This window comes from Clytia hemisphaerica, unplaced genomic scaffold (assembly GCF_902728285.1).
Source record: "Clytia hemisphaerica strain Z4C2 unplaced genomic scaffold, Clytia hemisphaerica genome assembly, whole genome shotgun sequence".
NCBI lineage: Eukaryota > Metazoa > Cnidaria > Hydrozoa > Leptothecata > Clytiidae > Clytia > Clytia hemisphaerica.
Window position 1 is genome coordinate 704,753 of NW_027103744.1, and position 14,425 is coordinate 719,177.

At 34.5% G+C, this 14,425-nt stretch overlaps 1 protein-coding gene across 1 annotated transcript in view; it reads right to left on the bottom strand.

Moving 5' to 3' along the window:
• LOC136805314 (uncharacterized) overlaps window positions 1–14,425 on the bottom strand; it is a 98,085-nt gene that overhangs the window by 29,725 nt on the left and 53,935 nt on the right. The window contains exon 3 of the mRNA XM_067061900.1: window positions 2,707–2,795. The gene's annotated coding sequence lies outside the window, so the exon portion shown is untranslated. The remainder of the gene's footprint in view (window positions 1–2,706; window positions 2,796–14,425) is intronic.

Below are 14,425 nucleotides of genomic sequence, written 5' to 3' on the forward strand. Positions count from 1 at the left end.
ACATATTCATTCCTACAGAACCGCAAAAAATACTAAATGTGTCATGTCAAATTTGATATGAAGGGTTACCAGAATTTTACAAAAATTAACGATGTCATTAATTGAGAGTGAAAATGAGGAGGACATTGAAGATAGCAAGTAGAGTTTTTCTATCACAATTCTTCATTTTCTTCAATATTTTCTAATAAGCAGCTCTATACCTCGGGAAATATGGGGATGTAAAAAAGTTAAAAAGTGGCTGAGAGTAAACAAAATACTTCTTCAGATTGAATGAATTAGATCAAAGAACGGTCAAAACCGCAATTCTAAATTGCGGGAGTAATACGTAATACAAAATGAATAATAAATGTAGCCATTCACATTGAAAGTCACAAATATTGATGACTGATTTAGAAAATCCTCCCAAATGTAATCACAGTACACGCTTTTTTATAAGAATACACTTTATAAGAATGTTCATGATGAAAATGGTCAAAATATTAAGAATAATGCTAAGAATATCACCATCATGGAATTTTTCTATTCAAGCTAAGAATGCCATTTTTAGAGCATTTTCAATTATAAATTGTCAATTACCCCCAAGTAAGGCTCACTCCTTTCACAAAAAGCCATTTTATGCTTGAGACGTATGTACTAAATAAATATGAAATCTAGTCTGAATTAGGAATCTAACTTAAGAATGCTGTAAGAATATTTTTGGATGATTTTCCTAAAAAAGTTAAGAATATCCATGATGAATTGAATTTACACCATTCTTATAAAAAAAGCGTGTACTGACCCAGGGGGGGGGGGCACTTAGACAAAATTAAGTACTTGCTACGAACATGCCGCTAATCACGCAGATTCTGATACTCTGCGTGCATAGTACGTCTTGACTCTAAAGGCTCATGGAATTTACGTAGGTTGGCTCATTACTTTAATCTTTTTCATCTAGATTTGGGATGAATAATAAATGAGCTTTGAGCGCGCTGATTTGCTAAAGCAAAACAATAAATAAATATTAGAAACCAGTCACTTTCGTTTTCGTTTTCAAGCAAAAGGAAACGTGGTTTTTTGTGTTTTGACCGAACAACAAGATCGTCACGTTCGCCAAATTCCTTTAGAGCAGAGCGTGGTAGGCAGTGGCGTTGTGGCAGGGGGGCCATGCCCCCCCAGCGGAGCTTTTTTGAAGGGGCGCCGAAGAGCAAGGGGCGCCAAAAGAGATTTTTTTAAACGCTCCAATCTTAAAGATCATACTTGATGCGCCTTAGATTGCGCCCAGGACCAACTTTACTGAGATAATTTTAAAATACTTACAGTTTAATTGGTAACTTCTTTGCAATCTAGTTAATCTACAAGTTTTTTTGTGTACAATAGAGCATTATTAAATGAAAATCTAACTGCGCCCCAAGACCAATTTGCTGGCAACATTATTGAAATCATAGAACATCAATTTTTTCGCTCGCTTCGCTCGCATTTCACATTGTTTCTTTAAGTTTCTTTTCAATCTAGCAAGTGTCAAATTTGTCTGTTTTCATTTAATGATTTAGGGTATATTGGCAGTCCATTTTTAAAATTTTTCTAGTCGGCCCCAACCATGGTGGGGCCTGCTTTTCCATTCATCAAAGATATATCTACTCTTCTCCACTAAATATTTCCTTCCTCATTATGCCTAGGCAAATGAATTACTTTAACCGGATTAAATTTCGCGAGATTAAATTTCGCGAGTTAAAAAAATCGCGAAATTTTCTGGATTTAATTTCGCGAGTCAGAGTTTTGAAATATTTCGCGTGGATTTAATTTCGCGAATAAGCCAGAAAACAGCTGAAAATAGCCATTTTTTGCCATAAATGGAGACTTGGAACTAGTTTCTCCGCCAAAAATACAATTTTAAAAGTTTTGTGGTGGATTTAATTTCGCGAATCAGGAATCTCGCGCGTGTTCGCGAGTTTTAATTTCGCGAAAATGGCAAAAATTCGCGAAATCGCGAAATTTAATCTCGCGAAAATTAATCCGATTAAAGTAGTAAAAGTTTAGAAGCTGGTGGGTGGGGGCACCACTTTGGAAAATTGAAGGGGGCACCATTTAAAAAGAATTGGTTTTGGCCCCTCCAGAAAGATTTTCCCACAACGCCACTGGCTGGTAGGGGCAGAACAGATGATCTGTTATGAGATTAGGGTATGGATGGATGTCTGTGAAAAAAACGTTTTTATTAGATTTAGCCAGATTTTATTATCATCCCTTCCGTATCCCTTATCCCGCATTTATCTTTTTTCTTCGTGAACTCGTTGGGTACACAAAACACAGGAGGGAGCCTAATTAGATCTGGTTTAATTTAAGTGATAACCATACAAGCATACATATTCTACACGAAAGAAACACCAGTAATTTCATTGATGGTTGTTCTCAAAGAGAAAAGAGCAGATGGAAAACTACATATGAATGCAGTTAAACTACACTTTTTTATAAGAAAAATTCTATAACATAGGAACAATTCAAGACCAATGCTGAGCCTGAAATTAAACAATTTCAACCAATTTAGGGGTCAACGTAGTAAAAATCGGGTATAACAAAATACCTCAATTACATCCAATAAATAAGAACAGGATAAGAACATTTTGAGGCTCAAAGTGACAAAAAATAAGAACAGCCGAAAAAAGTCTCAGCAAAATTATACTGGTTCTTATAAAAAATGTATACAAGACTTTGAGAAATGACGAAACTTACAAGTTAACTGTGTCCTTCTGATTATTTACTTTCATCCTTGTTTCGATTGGCATCCATTTCCATTTCTCGGTAGCCGGTCAGATTCGCACCTGAAAGTATTGATTGAAGTTAAGTGATTTATTTGAAAAATTAATACTGAAATGAATCAACGGATCCTGCACTGTACTTCCCAGTTTTCTCAAAGGTAACAAATCGAGTGGGAATTGAACCCACGACCTCTTGCTTGCCGGGCGATTGCTCTCCCAACTGTGCTATCGGTTCATTAATACTGAAATGACATTATCAATTAAAGTCTATTCACGATAAGTGTGCACTCTTTTTTCATTTACCTATAAATTTTGAAGGAATTCTTCAATCTTTATAAATTTGGTATCATTGGAAAGATATTTGAGAGTGGAACAATTTGGAATAAAAAAATGGATAAAAAAATTCTAAAAATAAAGATGAAAATGAAGAAGAAAAAAATGAAGATCTTGTAGAAAAGTGCTATAACTATCATTTTCATTGAAGCGAATCCTTGATTATCGAACGTCATCACTGTGAAAAAATTTCTCAAAAATAATCATTCAGTCAAAAGATATCAAACAAAGTTATAAGCTGATTGACGTCTAAAAACGCTGTTTTCTCCTGTTTTCTGCTGTTTTTTGGGGTCAATCACTTATAAACTTTGTATCATAACTTTATCTTGAATAAATATTTTAGTGAAATTTTTTCACATTGATGACTTCCTAAGATCAAAAAATCTCTCCAATGAAAATGAAAGTTATAGCACTTCTCTACAAGATCTTCATTTTTTTCTTCTTCATTTTTATCTTCATTTTTAGAATTTTTTTATCGATTTTTTTATTCCAAATTGTTCCACTCACTAATATCTTTCCAATGATACCAAATTTATAAAGATTGAAGAATTCCTTCAAAAGTTATAGGTAAATGAAAAAAGAGTGCACACTTATCGTGAATAGACTTTAATTGAGACATTATTTTCGATCAATGCAAAACATGTGCGAAATCCTTAAATAAACAATACGTCCATTGTAAAGTCTGTTCCAAAAAAATAGCAATCCGAACATTTTGAGGCATTGCTGTTGAAATAGAGAAGATATAATCAAGTAATACCTCGCTGATTAGATAATCTAAAACAAATGATTTAAATACCTCAAAATTTTTCAAAAATTTCGAAAGTGAAGATTATAAAAAGAAGATTTTGTCTACTTGACCAAAAATTTTGAATTTATATTTTTCTGAAAAATTCTCTTTCTTCAAATTATGTTTTCAGTGTTTTTAATAGTTTTAAAAGTTAAAGCCCCCCAAAGTGTGTCCATTTTGCCCATTTTTGGCCATTTTTAACCTACTTTGATTTAACATCCCAAAATATTTTTACGTTATTCTTAGGTTGTTCGGTTCCTAGTTAGAAATTAGTAGTGTGCAGTGTGAGAACCATACGAATAACACCATAATAAGCTCTAAGTTCTGTAAAGTATCAACTGATACTTGATGTTCAGATGTTCGACCGACTGAAATTTTGCAAATCATCCTCGTATCGTCCTCATTTCTCTGGTGAAATTTTAAGGTAACAGCACAATTCTCATTCCTTAGAAATGAGGGTTTTTTTTGGAGGGGGGGGGGGACTTTTAGGCCTCTTAAAATGTTCCGCGAATAAAATGTTGCTAAAAATTTAGCGTGTTATTCATACTGAACTTATGTAAGTGTAAACATTTCTACATTTTAAGTATCTAGATAAGGTAAATATTGCATGAATGAATGTAGAATTGCGAAAAATGTAAACCAAATTCTTTATCAGTGTTTTGCATGACAATTCGGACATCAATCTCAGTGACCCCATGAAGAAGAAAATGTCCAAAAAATGTAAACACGGTACAACATCAATAAAAACTATACTTGAGCGAAATTTTGAAATAGGAAATATGACACCCCTTCTCACAGACCCGGTAGGATTTTTTCAGCCAGTAGGGATAAAAATAACGGAGTGGAACTCGATGGGGATTGATATTCTCACATTTTTTCATAACTGGGGATTTCAATTCTTTTGTTTGTAAAGTCAAAAAATTCAGTTTCGAATTCAGATTCGAATCAATTTTGCTCCAAAAATAAGCGTGCCTTTTGGGTATTACCCTCACTTTTTGTCCCATGAAACAATAAGAGAAACCATAGGGCACGCACTTTCGTTTCCAGCCTCCCGCCTCCCGCCTCCCGCCTCCCACTTTCGATTTCTTCATTTTTCATCTTTATTTTTCCATTTTTCAAATGTTTTTCTTTTTTGACAATATTCCACTCCGGATTATCTTTTTAACGAGCACAAAACCGCTATCTAATTCGAATTCTATCAAAAGTTACAGCCTTTTTTGTCTCCGCTGCATATTATATTGAGACAGATTTTAGTTACGTAAATAAGAGGGGGCTGAATTAGAATAATAAAATAGAATAAGATCATTCTTCTACTAAAAATCGACGATCAGCAAGACTCTCGAGATCAAGTTCAGGATAAAGTTTTTCTTGAGACGTTCCACGAAAGCAGACTGTTATAGCACGGCAGGCATTATATTGGATAGATTCAAGCTTCACACAAAAGTCGAATTTCCACGATGGTTGTATATGATATCCCCATAGTCTAAATGCAGTCTAATGTAAGATTTAATAATTTTAAGAAATTTGGTCAAAACTGGTCAAATTTGTCCCGCTAAGGGTCGTAAAATTCCCAAAATTTTCCTTAGTTTTCTCCTTTTTAGTCCCGGTAAGGGTCCAAAGCTCGAAAGTCGGGCGGCACCCCCCGTCAGCTCGCAACCCTAGTACCCCCCGGGTGACGATCCCACTCAGTTATTCTTGCAAGATCTCTATTTAGTTCATTATAGCTCAAACGTTGGTCAATCATTAACGAAAATAAAGATGTGTCATCAGCAAAGATCTTAGGCTTGGCAATGGAAAGACAATACTTCGCTCTAAACCGTTTCATTCGATGTTCATCCAGAGTCTCTATAATAAATCCATATTTAGTCGCGCGGCTGAGGTCGAAAAAAGTGGCTAGAAAATGATTTTCGTGATACACCTTTTAGATTCCACTTTTTTCGATGGAAACTCTCGAATTAGTATATGTAGATTCCTAAATCAAAAAGTTTCCACGATATTATCGTGCAAGTAACGAGTAAATGGCGATTTTTTGTGTTTCCAGGCAAAATTGCAAGGCCTGGAAATTCATGATTTTTGGGGGGTCTTCAAATTAAAAAAAGACCTATATCACATGATAGAGCTCTTCAAACTGAGCAAAAAAGTGTATTACACCTAAGTCCCAACTTCTCTAGATCAAAATTTATTGGCCTATTTGTGGTAAAAAACTGATGGAAAACAGGGAATTTCCCCACAATCTGCATTAATTTATGCAAAGTTAAACACCTTTTTGACCACAAATAGGCCCATAACTTTTGATCTAGAGAAGTTGGGACTTTGGTGTAATACACTTTTTTGCTCAGTTTGAAGAGCTCTATCATGTGATATAGGTCTTTTTTTAATTTGAAGACACCCCAAAAATCATGAATTTCCAGGCCTTGCAATTTTGCCTGGAAACGCAAAAAATCGCCAATTACTCGTTACTTGCACGATAATATCGTGGAAACTTTTTGATTTTGTAATCTACACATACTAATTCGCGAGTTTCCGTTGTTTTTTTTGGAATCTAAAAGATGTATCACGAAATGAAACGTTTCTCGACCTCAGCCGCGCGACTAATTGTAGTTTAAAGGTTTTGTTTTGATTGAAAGGTCTGATGATGCTGATATAGTAAAAACAAGTGCGACAAGATTAGAAAAAGATTTTGAAAAAATGAAAATAAATTGAATATAAAAACATATTCCTCAAACAAAGGGACTCTTACTGATACTATTTGGAATTTTTTGGCCTAATTTAACTTGAGTCCGTGGTAAAGAAGTCGAAATCGGATGAAAAAAAAAATTGATCGATGGTTTGATTTATACTATATACTTTTACTTGAGTCCCGATTTTGCGTACGAAATGTTCGGATTCGGGACTCAATTAAAATTCTCGATTTGGCCTACGAAATGGTTGAATTCGGGACTCAAGTAAAAGTATTTATTATCCGACACGAGTAAATAGCGACATTTGATTGGCTTCTTTGTTGTCCAATATTTTTGAATATATAGCTTCCATAGGGGCTATTTATTTCAAAAATTGACGTCACACAACGAGTTCAATGACAATTGAGCATCTTCTTTTTGACGTTGCGTCACAAAATGAAAATAAGACTTTTGAATAAAAAACTACCAAGAAACCAGATTTACGAGCTTATAAATTGGAATTATGTTTGAAAACGAGAAATATTTTAGCGATGAACGGATAATAAACCATTTATTTGGACGCAGTCTCATCCAATATGAAAAATATTGGGCTACGAGAAAAGATATTGGACTCGGCGAAGCCTCGTCCAATACCTTTTCTCGCACGCCCAATATTTTTGCATATTGGATTCGACTTTGTCCAATAACTGCTTAATATTGTAACGAGAAACTTTTAGTCCCGATTTACCTTACGAACATATTGGATTCGGGACTCAAGTAAAAGTATATATAATACATATTTAATATCTGATTCACTGAAAAGATGGATATGGCGGCTTGAATTTGAAAATCAGGGAAGTGTGGGGCAGATCTTTATTTATACGGGCTAATTATAGCTTGTCTTGAAAATGTCCGTTTCGGGACGGTCCCGAATCCGTCTATATAAAGGGTTTGATTCGGGATGGTCCCGAATTGGTCTACGAAAAGGTTGAATTCGGGACTCAAGTAAAAGTATATATAGCAACGAGAAACTTTTAGTCCCGATTTACTTTACGAACATATTGGATTCGGGACTCAAGTAAAAGTATATATAATACATATTTAATATCTGAGTCACTGAAAAGATGGATACGGCCGCTTGAATTTGAAAATCAGGGAAGTGTGGGGCAGATCTTTATTTATACGGGCTAATTATAGCTTGTCTTGAAAATGTAAATTTCGGGATGGTCCCGAATTGGTCTACGGAAAGGTTGAATTCGGGACTCAAGTAAAAGTATATATAGCAACGAGAAACTTTTAGTCCCGATTTACTTTACGAACATATTGGATTCGGGACTCAAGTAAAAGTATATATAATACATATTTAATATCTGAGTCACTGAAAAGATGGATACGGCCGCTTGAATTTGAAAATCAGGGAAGTGTGGGGCAGATCTTTATTTATACGGGCTAATTATAGCTTGTCTTGAAAATGTAAATTTCGGGATGGTCCCGAATTGGTCTACGGAAAGGTTGAATTCGGGACTCAAGTAAAACTATATATAGCAACGAGAAATTTTGAGTCCCGATTTCCTTATTTCAAAATTTCTAAAGAAGGCGAAATACTATATTGGAACAAAAAATCCAAACAGTGTATTCCGCCTTCATTAAAAAAATACACTTTCGAATGTTTCTAAAGAAGGCAGAATACAATACTTTGGACTTACTGCCCTAACATAGTATTCCGCTTTCTTAAAAAAATATACACTTTCGAATGTTTCTAAAGAAGGCAGAATAAAATACTTTGGACTTACTGCCCTAACATAGTATTCCGCCTTCTTTAAAAAAATACCCCTTCGAATGTTTCTAAAGAATGCGGAATACACTACTATACTTTGGACTTACTGCCCTAACATAGTATTCCGCCTTCTTTAAAAAATACCCCTTCGAATGTTTCTAAAGAATGCGGAATACACTACTTTGGAATCACTGCCCTAACATAGTATTTCGCCTTCTTTAAAAAAATACCCTTTCAAATGTTTCTAAAGAAGGCAGAATACACTACTATGGACTTACTGCCCTAACAAAGTATTCCGCCTTCTTTAAAAAAAATATCCCTTCGAAGGTTTCTAAAAAAGGCAGAATACACTACTATGGACTTACTGCCCTTACATAGTATTCCGCCTTCTTTAAAAAATACCCCTTCGAATGTTTCTAAAGAAGGCAGAATACACTACTTTGGAATCACTGCCCTAACATAGTATTCCGCCTTCTTTAAAAAATACCCCTTCGAATGTTTCTAAAGAAGGCAGAATACACTACTTTGGAATCACTGCCCTAACATAGTATTCCGCCTTCTTTAAAAAATACCCCTTCGAATGTTTCTAAAGAAGGCAGAATACAATACTTTGGACTTACTGCCCTAACATAGGATTCCGCCTTCTTTAAAAAAATACCCCTTCGAATGTTTCTAAAGAATGCGGAATACACTACTATACTATGAACTTACTGCCCTAACATAGGATTCCGCCTTCTTTAAAAAAATAGGCTTTCGAATGTTTCTAAAGAAGGCAGAATACAATACTTTGGACTTACTGCCCTAACATAGTATTCCGCTTTCTTTAAAAAAATACCCCTTCGAATGTTTCTAAAGAATGCGGAATACACTACTATACTATGAACTTACTGCCCTAACATAGGATTCCGCCTTCTTTAAAAAAATAGGCTTTCGAATGTTTCTAAAGAAGGCGGAATACACTACTTTGGAATCACTGCCCTAACATAGTATTCCGCCTTCTTTAAAAAAATACCCCTTCGAATGTTTCTAAAGAATGCGGAATACACTACTATACTATGAACTTACTGCCCTAACATAGTATTCCGCCTTCTTTAAAAAAATACCCCTTCGAATGTTTCTAAAGAAGGCAGAATACACTACTATACTATGAACTTACTGCCCTTACATAGTATTCCGCCTTCTTTAAAAAAAATATCCCTTCGAAGGTTTCTAAAGAATGCGGAATACACTACTATACTATGAACTTACTGCCCTAACATAGGATTCCGCCTTCTTTAAAAAAATAGGCTTTCGAATGTTTCTAAAGAAGGCAGAATACAATACTTTGGACTTACTGCCCTAACATAGTATTCCGCTTTCTTTAAAAAAATACCCCTTCGAATGTTTCTAAAGAATGCGGAATACACTACTATACTATGAACTTACTGCCCTAACATAGGATTCCGCCTTCTTTAAAAAAATAGGCTTTCGAATGTTTCTAAAGAAGGCGGAATACACTACTTTGGAATCACTGCCCTAACATAGTATTCCGCCTTCTTTAAAAAAATACCCCTTCGAATGTTTCTAAAGAATGCGGAATACACTACTATACTATGAACTTACTGCCCTAACATAGTATTCCGCCTTCTTTAAAAAAATACCCCTTCGAATGTTTCTAAAGAAGGCAGAATACACTACTATACTATGAACTTACTGCCCTTACATAGTATTCCGCCTTCTTTAAAAAAAATATCCCTTCGAAGGTTTCTAAAGAATGCGGAATACACTACTATACTATGAACTTACTGCCCTTACATAGTATTCCGCCTTCTTTAAAAAAAATATCCCTTCGAAGGTTTCTAAAGAAGGCGGAATACACTACTTTGGAATCACTGCCCTAACATAGTATTCCGCCTTCTTTAAAAAAATACCCCTTCGAATGTTTCTAAAGAATGCGGAATACACTACTATACTATGAACTTACTGCCCTAACATAGTATTCCGCCTTCTTTAAAAAAATACCCCTTCGAATGTTTCTAAAGAAGGCAGAATACACTACTATACTATGAACTTACTGCCCTAACATAGTATTCCGCCTTCTTTAAAAAAATAGGCTTTCGAATGTTTCTAAAGAAGGCAGAATACACTACTATGGACTTACTGCCCTAACATAGTATTCCGCCTTCTTTAAAAAAAATATCCCTTCGAAGGTTTCTAAAAAAGGCAGAATACACTACTATGGACTTACTGCCCTTACATAGTATTCCGCCTTCTTTAAAAAATACCCCTTCGAATGTTTCTAAAGAAGGCAGAATACACTACTTTGGAATCACTGCCCTAACATAGTATTCCACTTTCTTAAAAAAATATACACTTTCGAATGTTTCTAAAGAAAGCAGAATAAAATACTTTGGACTTACTGCCCTAACATAGTATTCCGCTTTCTTAAAAAAATATACACTTTCGAATGTTTCTAAAGAAGGCGGAATACACTACTTTGAACTTACTGCCCTAACATAGTATTCCGCCTTCTTTAAAAAAATACCCTTTCGAATGTTTCTAAAGAAGGCGGGATACACTACTATGGACTTCTGCCCTAACATAGTATTCCGCCTTCTTTAAAAAAATACCCTTTCGAATGTTTCTAAAGAAGGCGGGATACACTACTATGGACTTCTGCCCTAACATAGTATTCCGCCTTCTTTAAAAAAATACCTTTTTGAATATTTCTGAAGAAGGTGGAATACACTATGTATTTACTCTCCCATATAGTACTCTGCCTTCCTTGAAAAATACGTTAATCAGCGGGGGGGCGGCTATTAGTTACCCGAGAGTATTACAAACACGGACAATCATTTCGAAAAATTTAAATCGGTATAGTACTTTTCCGGGCGTGTTACAATGACGTTGAAATCGGGTTCCGGCAAATTAGAATGGACTTATTTTAAACGCATAATAACGGAGAGAAGAGGAAGAGAATCGATTCCAAAGAAAACCCAAAAAGGTATAGACATGAATGATTTATGATTAAGTACAAAATCGACGAAAATCCTTTGTCTGAATGTCGAATACCACTCGGGACTCAAGTCCAATTAGGCCCAATTTTCTTATGATTATGATAAATAGAACGTTTTCTATCTGACAAAACATTTGATTGTAAATTTGCTCGAAATCATCTTTGCTATTTTTTTGTTTACAAAAGCAATAGAATGCGAGGTCACATCTCGAAACAACTTTCGATCTTTCACTTTTTTTCCAGGATATCGTTGCGTAAAAAGGTAGCTTTAAGTTACCTGACTCAGCATGAAGACACTGCCTAAAATAAGCTCCTTTTATTACCCGTAGAAAACCTTTAAAGCAAAAATGGAAAAGATCGTGAAAAAAAGAACGGACGAGCGAACACAGATCGTAAAGTTACATGAATACATAACATCGTAACACATATCAGAAAAAAACTAATGATGGAATATTGAGAAAATTGTAAAAACTGGTTTTTCCGGCATATTTCTAGCATTTTTGGCGGCCGGGAAGATAATTTTTCGACAGTCGGGCTCCCGCTCACATTTTAAGAATTGCCATTTTGCACCAGTGTCCAAAATTTCATGACAAATAGACAAGTACAACGGAAGAAATTCAAGAAAAATTGTTCTTCCAGCGATTCTCGGCTTTTCCGGCGATTTTTAGAAAGTTCCGGCTTCAAATAGTTTCATTGAAAATTGAACCATGCTTAATCGTGGGCATTGTCGCATAAATATGTTTTTGCTTGAAAAAAAAAACAAAGAAAAAGTCCAATGAAAATCTGCAAAAACTGCGATTTCCCGCATATTTTCGTCCGGAAATTTTTTTTCTCAAAACTCCGACTCGGATATTTTTTTTGGGAATTGCTATATACGCATCTTAATGCAAAAAATCGGAAAAACTAATGATGAAATCTCGAGAAAATGCCAAAAATCCGGTTTTCCAGGCTTATTTTTTTTCGAAAATCGGGCTCTGTACGAACGAACGAACATGGGTTAATTTATAGGAACTCCGAGGTAGGTCCAAAAAATCGTCGTTGAATGATAATAATTATTTTGATTTTAATTTTTCATATCCCCGATCTAGGTCACGTCAAACCTTGCTGAACTTTTCAAAGCTTGTGATTGGTCTATATGCCCAGTTTGTAAATCGATTACGTCATTTTACTAATTTATATCTCAAATCTTTGAGATATGTATTTTGATAAAAAACGATCATAGAATTATTCAAAGTTGTATAACCTTCAATTCTGAAGGGAAGGTACGTATAAAGCTACATCACCTTGGCCACCAATACCTTATCAATGCTACTGAATCAATGAATCAAAAATATTCAGGAGGAGCTCTTGATTATCCCTTTTAAAGAGGTCATCATTTGAAATGTCATTAATATTAGATGATTAGAAGATTGAATCTGATTGCCCACAAATAATTTAATAATTTAACCACAGGTTTGATTCAACAAGCTTCAGTACGAGAAATAAACAAGCAATAAAGATACATTAATTTCATAAGAACAAATTATTTCTGTTTAGCCTTTAGGAATTGGTCGGCCATGATTTTTTCTCTCAATTTCAGAATGAAAGTTTTTTTTGCACACCATAATTTCGAAAACTTGAGAGGAATAGAAATATGCTTAAAGAACACCTAGAAATTTCTAATTGACAAAATATCAAGATTGAGAAGATTTTAGGTATGTCACCCGAGGCGGGTCGCTCAAGGCCGCGCAACTTTGGTAGGATTTGTTGGCTTCAAATCCTACCAAAGAGATTGACCTTTAGCCCTTCGGGCTTGAAACTCAATGAAGAAACCTTCCTAAAATTATTCCAAATTATATTTCCCGTTTAAGTTTGAATGAATTAGAGAGAATAAACTGTATCGACACCTTTATGAATCTTGATCCTTTAAAGCAGGATAGAAAAATAATGTTAGAGTGGGGCGTCAAAGTCTTGTTTTCTTGTTGATCCAGTCACGTGGGGGCATATTCGCACCTCTGTTTAATACCAGCAATAGGCTTAATTATTGAAATATGTTGAATGTACAATTTGTGACCTGTCACTGAAAATTCACCGACATTTTGATTATATTTTTCTAAATATAATTTTTTAGTTCTTCATTATATATATCAATGATAAATCAAAATATTTACAACTAAATACATGTTTTCTTTTATAAGAACAAACTATGTAAGAATATAAGGCTTCGATGGCCAAAATGTTAAGAACAAGTTAAGAACATTTTGAGTCCTTGGAAACCCTAAAACATCCTTAGGAAAATGGGCAAACATACTCAATACCAAATATACTAAAATGGTGAAAATAAGAGCATGTTAAAAAAACCATTTTTAAGCTTAAAACTCAATAAGTTAAGAACATTCGAAGGCTTCAAAATTTTTGGATATTCTTATAAAAAAACGCGTATATATCAATGATCAATCAAAATATTTGCAAGTAAATAGGATGAATTAATTGAATATCTTATTGTAATGTTTAAAAATTCAGCAGCTCATCTAGCGGCGATTACATAGAGTTGAATTGAATGGAATATTAAAAATTCAAGGCAAATTACTGTGAAAGTAATAATAATAATAATTCTTTTTGTAAGCATCGCAATTGTAAGAAAAAAGGGGATATAGTATTTTAAGTCTATTATGGTTTAATTTAGGAACGAAATTGTCATCTCCAGCAGCTCTCAACAAATAGTTAAACGTAAAAAATTTGAAGAATAACTTGAAAATCAATTGGAAAAATTATACAAACTAAAAGCTCTGGCGACACGCTCTGAAAGAAAAGTGTTTGATGTTCTTATAATTAAATAACAAGATGTTTATTCCGTTCAGTTACATACGTATTTTTGTTTTGATGTTTTTTCCCGGGTGATATTTCTTTCACCATGACACCTTTTGCAAACCAATACCAATTTTCCAGTTAGTGTAAAACGCAGGTCACAGGTCACAGGTCACAGGTCACGGGTCACAGGTCACGGGTCACAGGTCACAGGTCAGTGTTGACAGGTCAGCTTCAAGTACTGTAAAACACAAAGAAAATGTTTGAAAAACAGTTGTTAACGTCAAAAATATAATTCCAAAGGTATTTTATTGATCTAGAACTATTTTAAAGCCAAAAATCTATCCACATGCT